Source organism: Tursiops truncatus, chromosome 1 (assembly GCF_011762595.2).
Source record: "Tursiops truncatus isolate mTurTru1 chromosome 1, mTurTru1.mat.Y, whole genome shotgun sequence".
NCBI lineage: Eukaryota > Metazoa > Chordata > Mammalia > Artiodactyla > Delphinidae > Tursiops > Tursiops truncatus.
The window spans coordinates 46,909,177-46,933,851 of record NC_047034.1 but is presented as its reverse complement, the minus strand read 5'-3'; the positions used below and the strand labels follow the sequence as shown (position 1 = coordinate 46,933,851).

The following is a 24,675-nucleotide window of genomic DNA, read 5'->3' as shown; positions in this document are numbered from 1 at the left end:
GGCACTTTAAACCCGAGATGGAGCCTTGCTCACTGCTGCCCCCACCCCTCATACCTGTTGCATGGGGTCAAAATGGGAAGTTTGGGAATGTGAGAATGGAAAGAACTTGGCACTACAACTCTGGAAGTTGACCCTCTGCAACTCTGGAAGGAGACGGAGATGCCAGCACCAACAAGGGATGCCCTGTTAATGCAGATGAACAGATTTAGGCAGAGAGAGGGCCTGAGATACTACCTTCCCTGCAAACTTCTCCCCTCCCCCCCATCCCACCCCGTTATCTTTGCCTCCTATAAGATGGGAAGTAGATCTGACAAATGCCCATGTGCAAAGTAAGACAAAGGTTAGCTGAGAATGGAGAGCTTGGAAGCCTGATGGGGGATCATCATAAAGTGGGCAAGGGGATCCAATGTCAGAAGCTTTAAGGTGGATGACCAAACTGGGGACCTGAGATGGGGCATAGTGGTAAGAGCTGAGATGAGGGCAGAACTTGGAAGGGCAGAGCCCTCAGCAATCACCTCCTGTTGCCCAAGGCAAGAGAACAAATGACAAGTTACATTACAACAGCAGATGCCTGCAGAAGACATATGTGGATCAGGAAGTTCATAAGCCCCTTGAAATTCTGAGCAAATTCAGAGAGAAAGGAAGAAGGAAAAGGAGGCGAAGAATTCTGAAATTGCTGAAAGAGTACTCGAAAGAGAGTCCCAGAACTTATTATGTCATTTGCATAGTACCCCTGCATAAGGGGGAAATGGACTCTCATTAGCTAAGCTGAGTTTCATTATAGAAAAATAAACAAAATTAAGTGTTTGCCAAGGGAAATTTCACACTGGTGAAATGGAAGTCCATTCATCCTGATCTGCGAGGGGAAACACCTAACTGCGTCCACCCTCTGACTCTCCAGGTGAGAAACTTGAGGCCCATTGAGATGATGTGACTCTCCAGTTACTTAGTGGTAGAACTGAACCCAGTGTCTGAGCTTCTGACACCCAGTCAGTGCTCTTTACCCCACATCAGGCGGCTTCATCCTAAATTTAATTTCTTCCTCAGTGTAAATAAAGGAATTTTATTCCCTCTCCTTCAATTAAATGTAAACATGGCCAACTTGTAAAGGGACTAAAATTCATAAATACTCTGGAGAGACACATACATTTACCTGCATGAAAAAAAGGAAAAGTGTAAAAAAAAAAAGGCAAAGTGTCCTGTTCTTTAAAAGGCTCAGGGAAATCTTTAAGGTTTTTTTTTAAAACTACTTTAATGCTGTGATGGTTTGAGGAAAGCACATTAGAAATCTCTAGAGAAAATGGCTAAATAGGCCCAAGATATTATACCTGGGCTGGAGCTCCTTTAAATAAAACCTTCTTTCACCTCGTATTTCATCTCATATTGTTTCCCAAGTGGAGCAAAATAGATAAGTCCGTTGTTACTATTTTTTTAATGCAATTTCAGTGTGCTTTGGATATTAAAAGAGCCGTCACCTTTTCTCCCCTCATACTCAAATAATAGTTAAATCATGTGTTATGACCATTCGCCCTATGTGGGCAGTCTGTTTTATTTCTTCACTATTTGCCCAGCACATAGTACAATTCTTCACACGTAGCCAGTGCTCAAAAAAAGAGGTGAATAAAAATGTATTGAGCATCTGCTATATCCTGTGTACCCAGCCTGGGTGCTGATGGTCAGAGGTAGACCAAAGACACATGTCCCTGCCCTCATGGGCCCTAAAACCTGGAATAGGGAGACAGACAAGACCGGCATTTATTTTGAAGTATACACACAAACACACACACAAATGTACAATGAGAAAAATGGCATGAAAGTAATGAACAGAATGCAGTAATCAGGCACACATGAAACAGGCAAAGAAAGCTACTTAGAGATGGTTGTCAGGGAAGATATATTGGAGAAAACAATTTTCTTTTGAGGCATGAATGAGGAGGAAATCAGGGGCAGAGACTCAGAGTTGAGCATTCCAAGTGGAGGTGTGACAGGTGCAAGGACTCTAGGACAGGATAGAGTTTGGTGTGTTCTAGACCATGAAATGTCCAGTGTCACTGGAATGGTTCAGCAGGAGACATATCATGTTGGACGTATTCGGGAAATGTGAAGTCATTGATGGGATTTAAGAAAGGAAATGACATGATTTCACTTATGTTTTGAGAAAAGCACTTTGGGGACTTCCCTGGTGGCACAGTGGTTAAGAATCCGCCTGTCAATGCAGGGGACACGGGTTCGAGCCCTGGTCCAGGAAGATCTCACATGCTGCGGAGCAACTAAACCCCTGCACCACAACTACTGAGCCTGCACTCTAGAGCCCGCGAGCCACAGCTACTGAGCCCGTGTGCCACAACTACTGAAGCCCACGTGCCTAGAGCCCGTGCTCCACAACAAAAGAAGCCACCTCAATGAGAAGCCTGTGCACTACAACGAAGAGTAGCCCCCGCTCGCCGCAACTAGAGAAAGCCCAAGCCCAGCAATGAAAACTGAACGCAGCCAAAGTAAATAAATTAATTAGCTAATTAATTAAAAAAAAAAGAAAAGCATTCTGGGCTGTGTGGAAAAAGGATTGAGAAACTAGAGGACCAATATATACATATGTTTTTAGTATCTTAATTGGAGTACGATTGCTTTACAATGGTGTGTTAGTTTCTGCTTTATAACAAAGTGAATCAGCTGTATATATATATATACATATATCTCCATATCTCCTCCCTCTTGCATCGCCCTCCCACCCTCCCTATCCCACTGCACTAGGTGGTCACAAAACTCCTGTGCTATGCGGCTGCTTCCCACTATCTATCTATTTTACGTTTGGTAGTATATATAAGTCCATGCCACACTCTCACTTCGTCCCAGCTTACCCTTCCCCCTCCCCGTGACCTCAAGTCCATTCTCTACGTCTGCCTCTTTATTCCTGTCCTACCCCTATGTTCTTCAGAATCAATTTTTTTTTTTAAGATTCCATATATATGTGTTAGCATACAGTATTTGTTTTTCTCTTTCTGACTTACTTCACTCTGTATGACAGACTCTAGGTCCATCCACCTCACTACAAATAACTCAATTTCATTTCTTTCTATGGCTGAGTAATATTCCATTATATATATGTGCCACATCTTCTTTATCCATTCATCTGTCGATGGACACTTAGGTTGCTTCCATGCCCTGGCTATTGTAAATAGAGCTGCAATGAACATTGTGGTACATGACTCTTTTTGAATTATGATTTTCTCAGGGTATATGCCCAGTAGTGGGATTGCTGGGTCGTATGGTAGTTCTATTTTTAGTTTATTAAGGAACCTCCATACTGTTCTCCATAGTGGCTGTATCAATTTACATTTCCACCAACAGTGCAAGAGGGTCCCCTTTTCTCCACACCCTCTCCAGCATTTATTGTTTGTAGATTTTTTTGATGATGGCCATTCTGACTGGTGTGAGGGGATATCTCATTGTAGTTTTGACCTGCATTCCTCTAATGATTAGTGATGTTGAGCATTCTTTCATGTGTTTGTTGGCAATCTGTATATCTTCTTTGGAGAAATGTCTATTTAGGTCTTCTGCCCATTTTTGGATTGGGTTGTTTGTTTTTGTTGATATTGAGCTGCATGAGCTGCTCATAAATTTTGGAGATTAATCTTTTGTCAGTTGCTTCATTTGCAAATATTTTCTTGCATTCTGAGGGTTGTCTTTTCATCTTGTTTATGGTTTCCTTTGCTTAGAGGACGAATATTGCAGCAGATGAGGTGGGAGTGGATGAGGGAGATAGATGGAAAGGGGAGGATGGGCTCAAGATACAAATGAACTTATTTACAAAACAGAAACAGACTCACAGACTTAAGAGAAGGAACTTATGGTTACCAGGGGGGAAGGATGGGGGGGAGGGATAGATTGGGAGTTGGGGATTGACATATACACACTACTATATTTTAAATAGGTAACCAACAAGGGAACTCTGCTCAATATTCTGTAATAACCTAAATGGGAAAAGAATTTGAAAAAGAATAGATACATGTATATGTATAACTGTATCACTTTGCTGTACACCTGAAACTGATACAACATTGTTAATCAACTATGTTCCAATATAAAATAAAAATTAAAAAAAAAGATTGGATCATACCCTTGATGTGTAATTTAACCTTTAAAGAGACTAAATCACCTGTATTACAGTTAAGGGAAAGAAAGGGTTTCTATTCACTGGAGGACAATAAATTGATATGTAAACTCACCTGCATTTGCTATAATACTGAGCAAGTGTCATTTCTTTGAGAATCTGTGTGAACATCATTTATATTAAAGAGTGACTATTTTTTTTAAAAAAAGATACACATTAGAGGAAGAATTACCAGGTTAGCTGAAAGTTTGGCTCCAGGGGTTAGGGAAGGGCTGGGATAGCCATGTAGGTGGGAAAGGACCCGGGAAGGACCAAGATGAGAAGAATATTATTAGTCTACAATCACACTGCACAGGGATACTAGGGTTTGGATGGCTGTTACCCTTACCATTTCCCAGCAGTGTTCATAGTTCTTTTCTTTCCATAATAGGAAAACAGAGACAGAAATTGGTGAGATAATTTCAGTTCACACGCAAATTATGAAGACATGTTGCCCCAAGAATTACCAAGCCAGCAAACCTAATAAACCATGTTTCCATGCAATCCTCCTTGTTAGTTGACAGTTCATGTATATCAGTGCCTCTTACTGTCTGTGCTCCAACAGCTCTTCCCAATTTGAAAATGTGCACAAGGCACAGAGACTAATATTTCCCAGAATCGTTTAGCATGGAGTGGGTGGTAGGGTGAAGTGGCTGAAGAAGAGAGCGGATGTTTATTCGGCAGCACAGAGCTCTCTGTACACAGAAACCAGGTGATTTCTCGGTGCACAAGGACATTCGTGAGTCACTCGGGCAGATCTCTTGGGAGCAGTGCTTGAAGAGTTGGAAATAAAAATAGTCCTTTTGGCTGCCGGTTTTCTTCTTTTGCCCCAGGAGGCCACTGCTGTCCCTCTCTGCTCCTCCCTGCTCCTGGCTGCTCCCTGGCTCCCCTGGGTTTCAGAGGAGCTGGCACTGAGCGCTCCCCTTTCTCACTTGACATCCTCTCCAACACAGCAAGCAGCTTTCTTGCCAAATCTCTAGGTCAGTGGCTCATCAAATGTCAGCTGCCCCGGCAGCTCCCAGGACAGGCAGGGAGGTTGCAGCAGCCAGTGCTCAGGGCCAGAGAGGAGGGAGGAAGGTGTCATGTGAGAGCTTCATCACCTGGTCCTGGAACTGAAGACCACACAGCTCTGTGGCTGGACCCCAGCCATTCAGACTTGAGTTGGCAGGTCCCTGAAAAAGGTGAGTGGCCAGACACCACAGGCCAGGACCCTGGCTTCCTGGCTTCCTCCCCACCCAGCCCCCCTACCCCATCTCCCCTCCAGAAACTGGAAGGGCTGTGCTTTCCTTGGACATAATCTGAGGCTGAGATCAGCAAAATCTGGACCTTTAGAGAGCATTTCAGAAAGAGCCTCTGTGGTGCTAATCTAAAGGTTAATGAGCCTTTCTAGGAGGTCCTCTTCTCTGATTCACCATCTCTGCCTCCCTGCCACTCCCCTGATGTTCTTGGGCAGTGGCCCTCTGTCCTCTGGTCCTTTCTCAGAAAGAAGGGGATCAGTGCAAAGCCCTAGGCAGACCCACAGTGAGCCAGCATGGCCACTGCTGACCTGAGCAATCCTCAGTTTGCTTTCAGAGCTAGCAATCCTCCCAGATCTGGTCTAGGTGATTTGTCTCCAGGTGCCCTGCCTACTGGCCGTCCCAGTCCCAACACTTAGTGCTGCTGGAATGATCTTCTGCAGTAGTAAAAGTCTGCCTCCTGCAAGGGAGATCTTATGCAAGGTCTGCCCGATTTATACTGACCCAAGGACCCCCAGGGACAGGAAGCTGGCTGCCATCTTGTAAAATGTGACCCTATTCTCCAACTCCACTCCATTCCTTCTAGGTGGGCTAGCAGAGCCAACAGGAATCTTTTCCCAGATGTTAGGATTAGTGGCGAGAGAGAAAAACACGGAGACAGAGAGATTTGGTCCTTCTGTGAGGCCGTAGTTGGCTTTTTTGTGCTGTGAATCTTGAGATGTAGAGGTAGCAAGTCAGCAGAAAGAATGAACAATGAATCAGTTGCACAGAAAAAGGCAAAGAGGAGAGATAAAAATACTTCAAGGATTCCCCACAGCATTCCAGAATTGGGTTTCCTGTCTCCCCGAGGCCCATTCCTGCCCACAGGGGTTCATGATTATTCAAATAAACTCCCTCTTCTTCCTAAAGTGATTTCTCCCTCCACCACCAACATAGACTAATAATGCTATCATATTTCTTTAATTCTAACATGCTCCATCAATTTGGATAATGTTTGTGTGTCTGTGTATGTGTGTTGGGGGAGAAACACTACATTAAAAATAAATACTGTTTGTATGACCTATTCCAATTTCAAAAATGTTCAACATGAAAAGCATGCATCTTAACACTGAGGAAATAGGACACTTCAATTACGCACTCTCTGATCCTGACTCTAAACTAGGTAAAATTGTCCATTTAAATCCAATTAAATTGTATATGTCTCCAAGTCATTAAGGAGTAGCTGGACTCTATCTGTTGTCGTTTACACGGGAGGAGACCACTTGAGTTAGCCTTTAGCTGGTCAGGAATAGCCTTTGGCAGTTTCCTACAGACCCTGCCATGGGGATCATAGCCATGATCATAACTGTGGGACTCATTATGGATCATAATCATAAGAGGCTCGCGGGCTCAGTAGCTGTGGCACATGGGCTTAGTTGCTCTGCAGCATGTGGGATCTTCCCGGACCAGGGCTTGAACCCGTGTCCCCTGCACTGGCCAGCAGATTCTTTTTTTTTTTTTTTTTAAATAAAATACATTTTATTTAAAAAAATAAATGTGTATAATGTATATACATTATACATTGTGTATAATGCCTTTGGCAAATGTATGCTAATTTGTAGCTTTCCTACCCTTACGCTGCTAAATCTTTTTTTTTTTTAAGATTTTTAGAAATTTCATGTAATGTCTGAAACATTTATATTAACATATTTCCATACAAATAACTCAAAGAACGTTTAGTATTACTTGTTTTTTGTTTGTTTGTTTTTATACTGCAGGTTCTTATTAGTCATCAATTTTTTTTTTTTTTTTTTTTTTGTACACAGGCCTCTCACTGTTGTGGCCTCTCCCACTGCAGAGCACAGGCTCCGGACGCGCAGAGCACAGGCTCCGGACGCGCAGGCTCAGCGGCCATGGCTCACGGGCCTAGCCGCTCCGCGGCATGTGGGATCCTCGCAGACTGGGACACGAACCCGCGTCCCCTGCAACGGCAGGAGGACTCCCAACCACTGCACCACCAGGGAAGCCCGGTCATCGATTTTATACACATCAGTGTATACATGTCAATCCCAATCGCCCAATTCAGCACACCACCATCCCCACCCCACTGCGGCTTTCCCCACTTGGTGTCCATACGTTTGTTCTCTACATCTGTGTCTCAACTTCTGCCCTGCAAACCGGTTCATCTGTACCCTTTTTCTAGGTTCCACATACATGCATTAATATACAATATTTGTTTTTCTCTTTCTGACTTACTTCACTCTGTATGACAGTCTCTAGATCCATCCACATCTCAACAAATGACTCAATTTCATTCCTTTTTATGGCTGAGTAATATTCCATTGTATATCTGTACCACATCTTCTTTAGCCATTCGTCTGTCAATGGGCATTTAGGCTGCTTCCATGACCTGGCTATTGTAAATAGTGCTGCAATGAAAATTGGGGTGCATATGTCTTTTTGAATTGTGGTTTTCTCTGGGTATATGCCCAGTAGTGGGATTGATGGGTCATACGGTAATTCTATTTTTAGTTTTTTAAGGAACCTCCATACTGTTCTCCATAGTGGCTGTATCAATTTACATTCCCACCAGCAGTGCAAGAGGGTTCCCTTTTCTCCACACCCTCTCCAGCATTTGTTGTTTGTAGATTTTCTGATGATGCCCATTCTAACTGGTGTGAGGTGATACCTCATTGTAGTTTTGATTTGCATTTCTCTAATAATTAGTGATGTTGAGCAGCTTTTCATGTGCCTCTTGGCCATCTGTATGTCTTTTTTGGAGAAATGTCTATTTAGGTCTTCTGCCCATTTTTGGATTGGGTTGTTTGTTTCTTTAATATTGAGCTGCATGAGCTGTTTATATATTTTGGAGATTAATCCTTTGTCTGTTGATTCATTTGCAAATATTTTGTCCCATTCTGAGGGTTTCTTTTCATCTTGTTTTGGTTTCCTTTGCTGTGCAAGAGCTTTTAAGTTTCATTAGGTCCCATTTGTTTATTTTTGTTTTTATTTCCATTACTCTAGGAGGTGAATTAAAAAAGATCTTGCTGTGATTTATGTCAAAGAATATTCTTCCTATGTTTTCCTCTAAGAGTTTTATGGTGTCTGGTCTTACATTTAGGTCTCGAATCCATTTTGAGTTTATTTTTGTGTATGGTGTTAGGGAGTGTTCTAATTTCATTCTTTTACATGTAGCTGTCCAGTTTTCCCAGCACCACTTATTGAAGAGACTGGCAGGCAGATTCTTAACCCCTGAACCACCAGGGAAGCCCCACCAGGCTTCCTTTTTGAACTGCTTTCCTTTCTGGAAGGCTCTGCACTCTCTCTGTGGGGCGCTCCTGCTGCAGCCTCAGGCCTGAGTCCTTCAGAGAGAGACACACACACACTGCTGGTAATTCAGGGCCCCTTCCCCAGGGAACACAATCTGCCCCCCACTCTCCCAGGCAACCCTCTTGCCAGCAGCACGCCCTGCTCTGCATTCCCTTGTAACCCTCCAAACTGAACCTGTAAGGTAATACGTTTACAGTATATTGATTTAAGCCACTAAATTTGTAGTAATTTATTACATCAGTGATAGGAAACTAATACTCTTATAAGCTACTTGATTTCCCCATGACCCAAACCATTTCTAGGTAGACCTGAAACATGGTGCCCCCCTTGGCTTTCTCCTCAGATAACCTGTGCTGGTGCTTCCCTCTCCTGACTTAGTAATGCTGCCATTAATTCTCTCATTTCCAGCTATGAATTTATTCTCCACAGCTATCTCAGGGACCCACCAGTATAGTCTAACTGTTCCCAGTAAGGAAGCTGGATGGAGAAACACGAGTCCAGAGGCTCTGAGGAATATGCGTGATGCCATTTCCTCACTGACTGAAGAGGACACTGGAAAGGGTCCCTCCAGCAGAAAAGCTGATCAAAGGTTTCTCCATTGGCCCTCCTGGCCACACCCAAAGAAATGTATTGCATGAGTGTGTCATGCAGACTGTGGTTGGCCGTCATACACTGCCATCTCCAGGGATGTACACAGCCCAGGGCCTCCCCTAGAGGTTGGCTGGAAGGATACAGGTTACATGTCCCCAGCCCACCTATCCCCATCCCACCAGCTGTCACCTGGGCAATCTAGTCAGACAAATATCAAAGGAGACCTTCCTTGGCCTTCTACACAGCCTCTTCCAGGGAAAGGTGTTTGTCTTTATTCCTCACTGAACAAGCACAAGCCCATTTTGAGATTCTCTGAGCCCTAGATGGTCAAGACACTCTCTTCTTCTCCAACTTTCACACCACGGGCAGCAGCTCTAGGCCTTAGGGCCCCATCAACATTTAATGTAAATCCTGTTACATTTCAGCACACTCTGTGCTTTTCATGAAAGCCACATTCAACTGAATTTATTTCACCCAAGAGTCTGTTTGTGCCTTCTTGAACAGGTACCGCAGTGGGCAGCTGAAGACAGCACAAGAACACCCCACCCAGTCTTTCTGGCCCCAACTCAGATGCCCACGGACAGCTGAGCACTGGCGTTTGGGAGGCTCCAGTGTGCCCTAGGGAGGCGGCTCTGGGCCCACTTCCTGTCTGCTCTGGTCATTGGGTCAGGAATTGGTCACATGTTATTGTCTTAAGTGGAGAGAACTGAGGAACTAGAGCACAGTTTGGGATTAGGTTATCACACGTCTCCCAACTCCTCATCATGTTAATGAATAATGATTACCAAATAGACCCTCCCAGGCACTTTATGGATGCCTTCTCATTCAAGTCACTCAACTACTCCATTATTCTAATTTTGCTGGGCTTCTGTGAAAAGTCACCAACAACCACAGCCAAAATGACAACTCCCAACGCAGCAGGTTTCTTCCTCCTTAGTAGATCCTGTCTCTGTTAACGGCAGCACCATCCACTCAGATGCCCCCAAAAGAAATGTCTGGTGGAAACCACATGGTCTCATCCTACTTTACACCTCTCTGCTTAATCCATCTCCAGGTCCTGGAAAACCGACATCTCTGGCTGTGGATGCAGGTGGCAAGGAGACAGCCCTTCACTGGTGAGTGTAAAATATGAATGAGCCAGCAACCGGCCATCACCTCCACCCACCCCCTGTGGTGAAGTGGTTGAGTGTAAAGGGCTCCTTTTCTGATCTATGGCTGCTTTTGTTGCAACTGAGCTTAAAGACGTTCCTGCTCCGGTCATCTCCAGTTACAACTTGGCTTTGTCTCCTTGGGATGAACATTTCTCTCAACTATATGAATGCCTTCCTGAAGCTTAGGGAAAAATATGACTTCCCAGAAGGGACAACGCATCTGTTCCTCTGGATGCCTTCCCTGTGTCCCAGGGTGGAGTGGATCAAGCCCTTCTCTGCACTCCCATGTTAATTTGTGCATAACTCTTTTTGCTGTTATTGCTAAGCGCTGTCATTTATTTCACTGCATTATTCTCTACATATGGTTCTTCAACTAGATTGTAGGCTCTCAGAAGTCAGGTCAGGACCGGGTTTATCTTCTAATCCCCAGCCTAGCTAGTGCCTGGCACATTATAGATGCTTATCAATGTTTGTTGGATAAATAACCTCTGAATATAAGGGGCTGGCCTATTCTTTGTGCACAGGATGTTCTCAGGAGATGAAGAGGTTTACAAGGAGAGTAGGAGGCAGAGACCTTCACGGCAAGAGTGTCTGAACTCTATGAAACTCGTTTCTGGGAAGAACTAAAGCCCGGTCAGAAATTACTTGCTGAATTTATGTGATATCCTCTAATATCAACTTTATTCCCTGGCGACAGACTTTCATGGCTTCCTAAATCAGCACAGAGAACTTCAGTTTGTTGGTTTTTAACCAGCACATGCACTATTGTGTTACTAGAGTAGCACCATGATCAAATGTAGGCCTAATGGACTAGACTAGGAATCACGCTAGGGGGTCCAGATTAAATATGACAGCTATTAACATTATGAGTCACTGTCCCCTCCACTTTTCTTTTAATCCTTACACCAGACTTCTGTTACACAGGGCTGACTGAATACATGCATTTATTGCTCCTTTCTTGAAACCCCACTAAAATGACATTAAAGGAATAAAAAGGTAAAAATGTCAAGGACAAAGAAAATGAGAGGGGAGACGAAAGTTGCCTACACATTTTTGGAAGGTGCAAAATAAACGTATGAGTGGTGATTGACGTGGCAGAGTGGAGAAAGCCAAAACTTAAATGCTGGAGCTAATTTGCACCATTGAACCTAAGAATGACTCAGGATTTGAGGTACCATTACCTTAGAAAGCATAGAGCTGGACAGAGCATGGGTAAAAATTGGCATAATGGGCTGTTAGACCTACACACCCCCTGGCCTCCTCCGTGTAGCAGGTTTGCTGCCCCTCCCTGACCTTGGCAGGAAATGGGAATATTATTCTCTGGAGCAAATGATCCTAAAAGGTTCTAGACTCTGAGAAATGAGACAAAGTGAAGGGCGGAAGGAAACACAACACAAGGGGATTAAGTGAAAGTCTCCATGCTGAAGAGTGAGAGCCACAGCTCCCTTTCTCATGAGGCTCCCAGAACACATGCAGACTAGTTCATGTTCCTCAGGCAGAAGATTGAGGACTCCTCTTTAGGGAAGTGAGGGGCTCAAGAGAAGCATGGATTGATATTGATGGAACCACCCTTGCACGTCCCTAAAATCCACTAGTCAACAGGCTCCATCTATGACTCGACAAGGCCCAGCTTATGAATGAGCAGTCAAGGATCACCAGTCATTTGAGAAAGCATCCAATATAAAGGCGGAAAATCAAAATAAACAAATAGGGGGAGGGGAGGAACTCAGAGAAACTGGAAATGCAGAAAATAGAAAAAAATTAAAGACATTATAATATCCTGAGAGATATAAGATCTTGCTTTCATGAAATGAGAAGTAAATTCTATAACAAAGAAACAATTATTCATTCATTCATTAGATATTTACTGTGCCTATTTGTGCATGGCACTATTCTAGGGGCTAGAAACACAGAAATAGTACTAACACAGAAGACATTTAAACATTCCTGCCCTCATGGAGCTTTCATTTCAGTGAGAGAGACAGACAACAAACAAACAAACAAAATAAGTAAAATATAGTATGCCAGATTATGATAGATGCTATGGAGGAAAAAAATTAGCAGGGAAGGGAGTTAGGGAGAGCTAGCAGAAAGGGATTATATAAATGTAACCATGCTGATCAGGGACTACCTCAAGGAGACAGTGACATTTGAACAAAGAAATGAAGGAGGCTAAGTAGCAAATATGAGAACAAGGAAAGACTCTTGCCAATTAAAAATATTACAGCCAAAATTTAAAATTCTAAGAAAAGTTGGAAGATTAGGTTGAAGAAATCACATAAAATTACCCACAAAGACAAACAACAGTAGGAGAGGGGAAAAAATGTAGAAGGTAAAAGATGAATCCAAGAGGTTCAATCTGACTAAAAGGTTTCCCAGAGACCCACACATATATGGTGTACTAATTCTCAACAAAAGCAAAGGAATGGGAAAAGGAACATCTTTTCAACAACAGAAATTGGTGCTGAAACTACTAGAGAAATGAATAGGAAAAAAAAAAAAAAGAACTTCAACTCCTATCCAAATATTCCTGAAAAGTGAATTTGACATGGAACTTGGCATATTTATCTAAATATACAAGCTTAAAACCATAAATCTTCGAGAAGAAAACATAATATAATAAACTCGTGATTTTGCAATAGGCGAAGATTTCTTAGGACAGAAAAAGTACTAACTATAAAAGAAAAAATGATAAATTGAACTTCAAGAGAATTTAAAACTTCTGCTCATCACAGGATACTTTTAAGAAAATGAATAGGTAAGTGACGAACTGGAGAAACTATCTGCAATATATGTAACTAAGGACTTCTATCTAGAATATAGAAAGAGCTCCTACAACTCAATAATAAAAAAATAAACCAATTAAAGGAAAATGTGTGAAAACTTGAATACATATTGAATACATATTTTTAAACCTTTTTTATTTTGAAAATAATTATAGATTCATAGGAAGTTGCAAAGAGAGTACAGAAAGGTCCCAGGTACTCTTCACTGAGTTTCCCCCATGGGTTACATTTTTTACATCACTTTATACCAACTTGAAGACCTATAATTAAAAAAAGACTGACAATGCCAAATATTGGTGGTGATATGGCAAAACTGAAACCTTCGTATATTGCTGGTGGGATTGTAAAATGGCAACCACTTTGGAAAACGATTTGATATTTCTTTATACAGTTAAACAGATACTTATCACGTGACTCAGTCATTCTATTCCTAAGTGCTTACCAAAGAGAAGCGAAAACTTATGTCCACAAAAATACTTCTACAAGAATGTTTATAGCAGGTGTGTTCACAATAGCCCCAAACCAGAAACAGCCCAAATGTTCATTAACAGATCGTATAAACAAATTACGGATAGCTAGTGGGAAGCAGCCGCATGGCACAGGGATATTGGCTCGGTGCTCTGTGACAGCCTGGAGGGGTGGGATAGGGAGGGTGGGAGGGAGGGAGACGCAAGAGGGAAGAGATATGGGAACATATGTATATGTATAACTGATTCACTTTGTTATAAAGCAGAAACTAACACACCATTGTAAAGTAATTATACCCCAATAAAGATGTTAAAAAAAAAAAAAAAAAAAAAAAAAAAACAAATTACGGTAGATTCGTATAATGGAATACTACTCAGCGGTAAAAAGGGATAAACTGTGCTACTCGCAGGAACACAGATAAATCTCAATAACATTATGTTGAGCAAAGAAAGCCAAACACAAAGCAATATATACAATGTAATTCCATTTATGAGAAGTTCGAGAATACAAAACTAATCTCTGATGACAGAAATCAGAACGATAGCTGTGTATGGGGGATAAGGATTGCCTGGAACGGGGCATGAGGAAACTTTCTGGGGAGATGGAAATGGTCTGTATCTTGACTGGGGAGTTGGTTACACAGGTATCCAAAATTTATCAAAATTTTGATAAATTTATCAAAATTCATTGAATTGTACACTTACTTGTCACTCTGTATAAACTTTACCTCAGTTTTCAAAAATGAAAAGAATGCAGGAAAAAAGATTTCCACAGTGAGAGAGAGAATGCGCTGATGGAGGGAAGGAAATAAGGGGAAAAACACAAATTAATTTTTTTAACTTTTAAATCCTCACATCACTTTTTGATGTATTATTTAGTGTTATTATTAAAATATAGATTTTATAAATAAAACCCTGAGACATAAAGAGGTTAAGTAATCTACTAAAAAAAATAAGGACCTGGATCTAGGTTTTCTTACTACCAATAAACTTAACCACCTCCTCTCTGCGGCAAAAAAATACCATATGTTTGAAAAGCATCTATAATTGAGAGCTGCCATCAGTTTGTGGGCTATTATAATTATCCCTTCAAGAGTAATGGACCAAGGATTCAGCTGAAGCATCTCTCTCTTGGCAACAATCATTTCCTGCTCCATTTTTAAATTCTTAATCACTTAGATACCTTGAGCCATCAATACTCTCTATCCACTTGCACTATTACTGCCATTCTCCAAAGATCTAAATGTCTCGTGGACGATGCTAGAAGATGTCACAAACCACGCTTCTCTACGGAGAGAGCCGCTGTGCTGTGCTCAGAGGTTTAATGCCCAAGGAATGGGGCTGCTGGAGTGTGTGCACACTGGTGGGGCTGTTTCTTTATTTGGTCTCAAAACCTAAGGAATAAACTGGTAGTTCCCTTATTATTGATTTCATCTAAGTCCCCTCCCTGAAGAAAGTGTATACATTGCTATATTTAAAATAGATAACCAACAAGGACCTACTGTATAGCACAGGGAACTCTGCTCACTATTCTGTAACAACCTAAATTGGGAAAGAATTTGAAAAAGAATAGATACAAGTGTATGTAAAACTGAATCACTTTGCTGTACACCTGAAACTAACACAACATTGTGAATCCACTATACTCCAATATAAAATAAAAATTAAAGAAAAGAAAGTGTCTCCTGTGAACTATAGAAATGGAAATGTTACAAAATACAGACAGAAGAGTGGGAACAGATCTGAAAGATCATAACCCTGAGACAAGTATCAGAACTCTGAGTTCTTCAGATTAATAAGGATTCAGAAAATTGAGAGCCAGAAGGTCCTCAGAGATCATTTATTACAAAAGCCCTCACTTTACACACGAAAAAAAATGGAGGTTCATTTTGTGTGCGTGTGAAGCGGGGGCAGAGAGACAGAAAGAGAGGGAGGGAGGGAGGTGACAGTGTGGAAATAGCATTGAAATTTCAATTAAGAAATCTTGCTTTTCACTTATTAGAAGTACAATCTTGCATCAAGTGTTTAACCAAACCTCAGGTTCTCTTCTGTAAAATGAAAATAAGAGAATCTGTCCTGATTATTCATATGATCTTATGAGAATCAAATAAAACAAGGTCTGAGAAGCTATCTGTCAACCCTGTATTAATGCTTGTTATTACTATTACCCAAGTTAGCAAATGGAAAAGCTAAAACTAGAAGTCAGGTCTCCTGAGTGCACTCCATCAGTCTGAAGACTGCCCCTCGACTCCTCAGCTGACCTCAGGAAGCGCTCTATTATTTACCTCGTGGCTTAGGATGGAGCATCTGGCTTCAGGCGGTTGCGGAGGAGGAATGTCAGTTGACCACTAGTGAGACGGTGGGGGCTTGGGAAAGAGCAAGAAGCAAATAGAAACTGTCCCATGTCAGAGGATTTGGCCAGGCAACCTTTTGAAGACTGCCCTGCCCTGTCTCAGGAGAACTGGGGTGGAATGGGGTGGGGAGGGCAGGACTGGGAAGACGGAAGGAAATGTGTGCGGGGGGTCAGGATCAAGTGCCTCTAGTTCACTGTTCATTGAGTTTGAAGAGTCCTGCCAGTTGCCCCTTCTCCCCCAGCCCCTCCAATAGGGCTGCCCTGAGGACTAATGTCCCATTACAGGCAGGTACAACAGCTCAGGTTCCTGAGATCACAGTTGCAAATCCTCAGGGGTTGATGTCCAGAGTAAGTGCTTGGAGAGCACTGCTTAATCCCTTTCAGCATTTTTGGAAAGAGTTCAAGGTTAACAGCTCCTCTGTGGGAGGACGCCCAGCTCAGAGGAATCCTGGATTCAAATCCTGAGAACATCATTCACAAGCTGAAAGTCCCTGGGCAAGAGATTCACCTTCTCTGAGCTCCAATTTCCTCCTGCTTAAAGTTGGGATAAGAATAATACCTTCTTTACAGAGGTATTGTGAGGAAGGTAATGATAATGGTTAATATTAATTGAACACTACTATGTGCTGTGCACTGTTCTAAGCACTTGCCGTGGATTATCTCAGTTGTCACACAATGTATTTTTTTCTTTTTTCTTTTATATTGGAGTATAGTTGATTCACAACGTTGCGTTTTTAGTTTCAGGTGTCAGGTGTACAGCAAAGTGATTCAGTTATACATATACATGTGTCTATTCTTTTTCAAATTCTTTTCCCATTTAGGTTATTACAGAGTATTGAGCAGAGTTCCCTGTGCTATACGGTAGGTCCTTGTTAGTTATCTATTTCAAATACAGCAGTCACATAATGTATTTTTGATAACTGCTCTGGCACCGGGAGGTACCCTGTACACCAGTAAAATGAAGCTCATTTTGAGGGAGCATCTTCATCTCAGCCTTCTAGGTGGCCCAGTGAGAGGCTGGGAAGGGGGCGTGTCTGTCTTAGGGAGGGGTTGGAAGCATTCATTAATGCCTGAACACACAGGCATGTCCTGGGAGGTAAGGCCACTATTACCTTTGAAAACCAGGACCCCGTAAACACAAACACATGAAAGAGGAGTGGCCCTTTGAACATCAAGAGAGCCAGCTGGGCTGATTAGAATGATTACAATTAGTGGAGAGTCTGATCCTGTCACCTTCCTTAGGGTCCACTGCCAACCAGCCTTGCAAGGGGCCTCAGCCCAGAGAATACGCTCTGGCTTCCCCCTTCCTGGGTGCTGCTTCCCTACAGGGAGTGCTGAATAGCAAACAGCTGTGCTAGCAAACGCAGCCTCTCACAGGGCTTCCACTGGAGGCACATCCTCAAGTGTGCACAGCTGATTGGTACCCAGGAGGTGAAGTGGCTGGTGCCAATGGCCGTTTGGATCTTGACACTGTTTCCTCTGGTTAGCTGCTTCTCGTGAACAGCCAGACTGGGAAGTCTTTCCAAATACCCGCTTGACTTAGGTGTGAACATCCTTCCCTGGATGCTAGGAGGTATTTATCCTCCCAGGCCTGCCAGGCTGGGCTGAGGAAGCATAACCCAAGGATGACCTGCCAAATTGCTGGTTTAATCCAGCAAGTGCCATAATGGTCAGGGAAGAAAATGATCATGACCCAGAAGCCCCACCTAACAACATGAATTTACACTAAGGGCGGGCAGTGGCAATTAAAGTAATATCTTTACCTGGGGTGGGCTGTAGTTCACAAAGGCTCCACAGATGTTATTACATTAGATCCTGATGACAAGCTGTGAGCTAAAGCAAGACATGTCCTTATTTCACCGACAGGGAAGCCGAGGTTCTGACAGGCTAAGGGACTTGCCCAAGGTCATATAGTTAACGGGCAGCTGCTTTATGAATAAGAAATGACTGGATTAAGGTAGGCTTTCTCAGTCTCAGCACTTTTGACATTTTGGATCAGATAACTCTTTGTTGTAGGGACTGTCCTATGCATTGTAAGATGTTTAGCAGCATCCCCGGCCTCTATCACTAGATGCCAGTAGTTCCCCTACCCCAGTTGTGACAACCAAAAAAGTCACATGTGGGAATTCCCTGGCGGTCCAGTGGTTAGGATTCCGCACTTCCACTGCAAGGGGCACGGGTTCAATCCCTGGTCGGGGACCTAAGATCCCACATGCCTACGTTGCCACCAAAAAAAAAAACCAGTCAAATGTTCCCTGGGAAAGAGAATTGCCCCAGGCTGAGAACCGCTGGGTTAGGGTAGTAGTAAATGCATGCAGCTGAGGGTCCAATCCCAGTACTTCATCTGACTCTGCAGCCCAAATTGTGAGTGACGCAGGATCTGGTGAGGGCTAGCTTCTAACCGTGACCCTGACATCAAAATAGATCTCATAGTTAGGAAGTAATTTTCTCCACCATGCCAGTCCTAATGAAAATGAAATGGATCTAATTTCCCTTACAATTCTTCTACTACCTACCATTAATAAAATGAAACCTCACTTTCATCTGGCCCTCCTATTTCTGAAGGAATCCAGCAGGGCTGGAGATGGAATTCCTTTAGTCCACTCAGACTTCCCTTTGAGAGAAGGAGAAAACATAAATAAGCTCTGGAAACACTTCCACACAATACAGAATAAAATATTTAGAATATTTAGAGCCCTCACTAAGTACCAGGTGCTGTACTTGGCATTTCATATGCTATCTCGTTTAAACCCTATTTTCTAGATGTGGAAACTGAAGCTGAGAAAGGCAAAGCATATTCCCGGGACCACAGAGCTAGCAATGATGAAGCTCAGGTTTGAGCCTAGGCCTGACTCAGTCAGGGCTTCCTCCCCATCCTAGGGCCACCGGAAATCCTCCGGCTCTTCCACGTCTGCTCTCGATTGGTTCAGAACCCCAGGGCGGACAAGGAATGTGAGAGTTGTCATCAAATCTCATCTTCCCTCCCAAGGCCCATCTCCTGATCTGACATGTTGGAAATCTCCCCCTAGATAGCCTATGGTCAATTAAAATTACACTGCCAATACACCACCTCATCCTCTCTTTCCTCCTGCCCCATACCCTCCTCCTGGCTGACTTGTTTCTATCAATAAAATCAACCACCTTAGCAAGTCTTTAAGCCCTTGAAATCATCTTTGACTCTTCCCATCCACTCCCTTCTCCCCCCTATCCAATCATTCATCATCTCTCAGACCTGTCCCAATGCCCAGCTCCAATTCTACCTCTAGGTTCAGTTCTCTTGGCCTCTCATCTGGATTTTTCTTTTTTTTGGCCGCCCTGTGCGGCTTGTGGGATCTTAGTTCCCCGACCAGCGGTTGAACCCGCACCCTCGGCAGTGAGAGCGCCGAGTCCTAACAACTGGACCGCAACAGAATTCCCTCACCTGGACTATTAATGGCTCCTCTCTGTGAGCCCCTCCAGGCTTTTAACCTCCCATCCCATCACACCCCCTGCCACCAGACTAAACGTCAGCAGCCAACTCTGATCTTCATCTTTAGTGGCTCCCAAGGTCAACACAGTTGAGTCCAAATTCCAGACGTACCTTGACTTGCCCCACCTCTGCTCTTCCAGCCTCTGTCCCACTATTCCCCAGCCAGACATCTTGTCACACCCAGGGATCTACGACCTCTGTGTTTCTGCTTACTGCCCACTGTCTGGAACAGCCCTGCAACCCACTCTCACCCCAATTATAGTCATTTCTTGCCCCCTTTCTTCCTGTGACAAAGCAAAGAGCCAAACATATAGAAACCCTCTGTACCCTTCAAGACCAAGCTCAGGTGTCACCTCCTCTATGAAGACTTCCTTGATCTTCCTGGTTAGAAGTGACATTTCCTTCCTACAAACTACTATAGCATGTCCTTTGTATCTTCTCCTCTGGCATTTTATCACTTTCTCTGTGAGTGTCTTATCCTTACTGTGCAGCATAAACTCCTGATTCATAATCTGTAAAATGGGGATGATAATAATGGAACCTCTCTCATGGAACTGTTGAGAGGATTAAATTAGATGAAATAAATTATTATATGGAAAATGCTTGGGAAATTTAATACACAGAAAAAGTTCTAAAAATGTTTGCTGTTATTATTATCTTTATGTCTTTGAAGCACTTAGCACTGTACTATGGACATAGAAATTATTTTAAAAAAATTTTGAACATATGAATGACTACAATAGCACTGTTCTTTGGAGATGCAACATAGCTGATCAGCACACAGCCAGGGCTCCAATTACATCCCAGATTTGAATGGAAACGAGTTTTTCTTCAGTGCTGCCATTCTCCTCGTGGGAGATGGACCACAAACCACCCTGTTCTTCTCAGCCAGATGACTTGAACCTTTTTTTTTCCATGCCAGTGCCCTGAGAGATAGCACACTCCTCAGAGGCGTAGCTCACTTCATCAGCAACTCAGGGTGGGAGGAGTAAGCGGGGACACGTACACTGAAAATCAACTCCAAGGGAATTCCTGATACGCCTCTCTCCATCTCCCATTTTGAAAAGTGTGTCCTCACCTGCCTTTCTTGAAAAATAGGACTTGTACATGAAATGCCCTGTTCCTTAATTTTCCCAACATGGTGATACATTTTCTCCTTTTCTATTCAGCCTGAGGTTTCATTAAAACAGTGGCAACCCAGCAAAGACATCTTTTAGAGGTTTTTTTCAATCCTTTGAAATAATAAGCAACGTGGCTTGTTTGGCCCTAATTTGCGTGTGTGAGCGTGTGCTCACGTGCATGATTATGTAAGTGCACGCACAGGCGGTAGTGGGAATGGAAATAATTTATTCTGGTGATGCTGGGTGAATTACTGTTAAACCATTCCTGTCTTCCCTCACCATCAGTGTCCATCCATTGTGCTCCCCTGTGTACAAGGAGCTGCATCCAGTACAGAAAATATTAGAGTCACAAAGATATTTACATTCTTTGCCCCTAAGACCTTTGTACCAAAGTGAATATAATGGGAAAAACAAAAGAAGGAGATGGGAGGGGGGGATGACAGAGAAAATGTAAATGTTTTTGCATAATACACCAGACCAGCCTTGCAGTCCAGACAGTTTGGAAATTCGCTGGGACAAAGGGTCTTTCACGGCACATGCAAGATAAGGGGCGTTTCAGCGGGGTTTTTTTGCTTTAACAAAACAAAAACCAAAACCCCTCTCCTTCATAGCTCCTGCTTCAAGATGTAAGGAAGGTATTATGTTTTCTGATGTCTTGGGTTTTGGTGAGATCTGATGCTTGACTTACTGAATTCACTATTTGAGTCAAGATCCTTCCATCTGCTAATGAGCATAGCTTTTTGACAGCCTCAGCAGAGGATCGGGAAGCGAATCCTTGGAAGTCATTGGAGTTTCTCCTCATGTCATGCTTAGGAGAGCCTATGACACAGGTCAGGTCCTTGCCAGGAGAAAGGAACACTGATGTGAATACAGAGAGGACTCGTGCTGCCTGGGGTATGTCTGTTGCAAAGACCAAGGCAGGCAGAGAGAGCATTACCCTGCCAAGTGGCTCCTGACCCATGCTACCTGGCTCATCTGCTTCTTGACCTACACTCTCCTGGGTGCTGGTTTCTGGTGCTCAGAAATAGCCCACATGAAACCTGTCATAAGGATTATATTTCTCCCAAAGGACAGAGCTCTGCTGGTTTGCGATCCTGAATCGTCAACTTAATAACACCATTCTGCATGGCAGAATTGAAAGCAGGCTTGGAAATGTTTGCTGCCAAGTTTAGGTGCCTCTGCTCCTTCAGGCAGCCTGGGAGGAGCCTGGGGGAATGGTCCAGAGTCACAGCCAACATTTCAAGCTCTTTGCCTGCTCAGAGAAGGACCAGCCATCCTTAAATGGTCATGTAGACCGAGAAGGGGCAAGACTACTCTCAGGCAGCTCCGATGCAAGGGAAGAGGAAAATGGAAAGACTTTAAAAGCATTCTCTTTCCAGCCCCCGCTGAGAATTTTAAATGCCTTCCACCCTGATATATTTGAAGTCCGCATTTTATTGTCTGTTTAACTTACCCAGCAAGCTTCGGGGCAGGCGAGAGCTGTGTGGTTATATGTTTGTATCTAGCACTGAGGGTGCTGTTGTCACTCAGAGCAGCAGAAAAGAATAATATGGCTAAAATCCACTGCGGCAGCAGGTGGCCTGGGCCCAGAACGTAAAAGTCAAAGGAGAAATTTCCTATCTGGATGGTGTGAAGAGGGCATGAGATTTCCAAAGCTGCAAATGCAAATGCTGGGGAAGGAAAGGAACATCAGATACATACTGGGACTTCCCTGATGGCGCAGTGGTTAAGAATCCACCTGCCAATGCAGGGGACACGGGTTCAAGCCCTGGTCTGGGAAGATCCCACATGCCGAGGAGCAACTAAGCCCATGCGCCACAACTACTGAGCCCATGTGCCACAACTACTGAAGCCCGCACGCCTAGAGCCCGTGCTCCATGACAAGAGAAGCCACTGCGATGAGAAGCCTGCGCACTGCAACGAAGAGTAGCCCCCGCTCGCCGCAACTAGAGAAAGCCAGCACACAGCAACGAAGACCCAACGCAGCCAAAAATAAATAAATAAATTTATTTTTTTTAAAAAAAACATACTGAATTCTTGCTGAAAATTGTCTTGACATTGCTGATTGGGAGCCTGGCAGGGAGAACTGGGAGGCTCACCCTTCTAGGGAGGAAGGCACAGAAACCATCCCAGTGCTGACCTTGCTGGAAGAGGCATGACTCAATCCAAAGTAGGAGGCCCCCTTGCTGGGACTGGCAGAGTGTAGCTGGAGGCTCCTGAGCACAGCTCCTTTCCAGACTTGCCTTGTGACCCTGTCCCACCAGGCCACAATCTCACACATTCATGTATTCATTCGCCCTCCATTTACTGAATTCCTACTGTGCACCAGTCATTGTGCAAATACCGAGCGCATAAGGTATATGGAATACACACAACTCCCACATGGAGCTTACATTCTGAGGAGGACAACTACAGAGGATGGTAAGTGCTATGAATAAATAAATGGAAGAACAAGGTAGTTGGGGTCCTCTTTCTTTCCCCCTCCCTCACACACTAAGCAAGAGGCATGACCTAGAGTGTCCAGGAAGACAAGGGGGTCCCCGTTCTCACCTACCAACTGAGACCAGGGAACTATCCTGGTCAGCCTTGGTCAGTTTGGCAGGGAAAACTGAAATAAATCCATTCAAAGATATCCTGTAGGTTGGAGGTCTTGATGATAAAGGGAAGAAGGAAAAAGGAAGGAAGACAGAAGGAAAGAAAGGGACCCTCATTTTATTACCGCAATTTTATAACTCAAAGTATGTAAGTTATCTTTAGTAAGAAATATGCATGTTTGACTTTCAAAGCCCAATGCTAATGTGTCAAAATTCACTTTTGTTATAGGCTTGATCACACTTCAGCTCCTGGAATACTTGAGTGAATGATTTAAAATCTAGATAAGACCCTTGGGAGTGCAATAGAGGGAATGCTTGATGGACACATTAGAGGGAGCTGCTACAGGAAATAAAAGGAGAAATGATAATTTCCACTGATCGCATGTCTACCACATGCCACACAGTACATGTAATTTCATTTAATCTTCACAAATAGTATGTATTATTTTCTCTTTCTTACAGCAGAGTGAACTAAGGCTCAGGGAAATTAAATACCTTACTTAAGATCACAAAGCTATTAAGTGGTACAGCTGGGATTTGAACCATAAGTTAGATCACTCAAGATGAATCTGTAGGGAAAACTCCCCACTTCCAGAATTGTGTCAGCGAAAATGGCAATGAAATCTCACCACAGAATCTTGTTGAGGGTCGGGGAGGGGGGTGTCCTTGGGAGCCATGTCCCATCATTATTATCAGCCGACCTATCATCACTCAATATTTCCATTCTTCTCTTTAGAACAGTGCCTCGTACTCCAGGTCAGTGCTCCAGCACCTGGGCCCCATTTTCTTAGGGTCTTGCTCTTTGCTCAGCCACTTATGTCTTCATTTGTCACTGATTTCATTTAAAATGATTTGCATTATAATAGAAATTTTTGGAGACAGTGCTATAGCCAAAGCCCTGTGGGATTTTCAGACACTCTGACAGCCTCATGGGGCTCCAGTAGCAGGCTATTCCCTCCATGATAGGCCCAACCTTGCCCTTACAATGCTTCATATGGGCCACAGGGGTCAGCTCTTTTCATCAAAATAGCAAATACTTAGAACCCTCCTTGGACAGAAGTAGTTCTAGGTGATTGAACAAGCTCCAGAGATGCTCAGGATACAGACTGCCAAGTCCGTGAAAGTCTGAACCCTCCTTCCCTGCAGAACTTTGGAAACGGACAGCTACCCATTCCTGATCTCACTTCTTCTTCTCTTATATCCCCAGCAGCATCTAGGGAAAAACCTCACCCATAGGGCAGGTGCTAGACACACAAGAGCATTGATAATATCTTCTGGTTGGTTTATTCCTTTCAGCCTAGGGTCTTGGTTAAAAGGACTGAGTCCCCAGAAGGTGATGACCTCCCCACTGCTGGCAGCATTCAATTCATTCCCAAGGCTGGGAATATAGCACTGGGAACTTGTGTTCTAGAGTGTTGGATTGGAAGAGCTGCTGGTCCTTCTACAGTT

General features: G+C 43.5%; 1 protein-coding gene across 1 annotated transcript in view; it reads right to left on the bottom strand.

The window, feature by feature from the left end:
- The window catches only part of NMNAT2 (nicotinamide nucleotide adenylyltransferase 2), a 195,319-nt gene that overhangs the window by 76,986 nt on the left and 93,658 nt on the right, over positions 1–24,675 (bottom strand). The gene's annotated exons all lie outside the window — the stretch shown is intronic.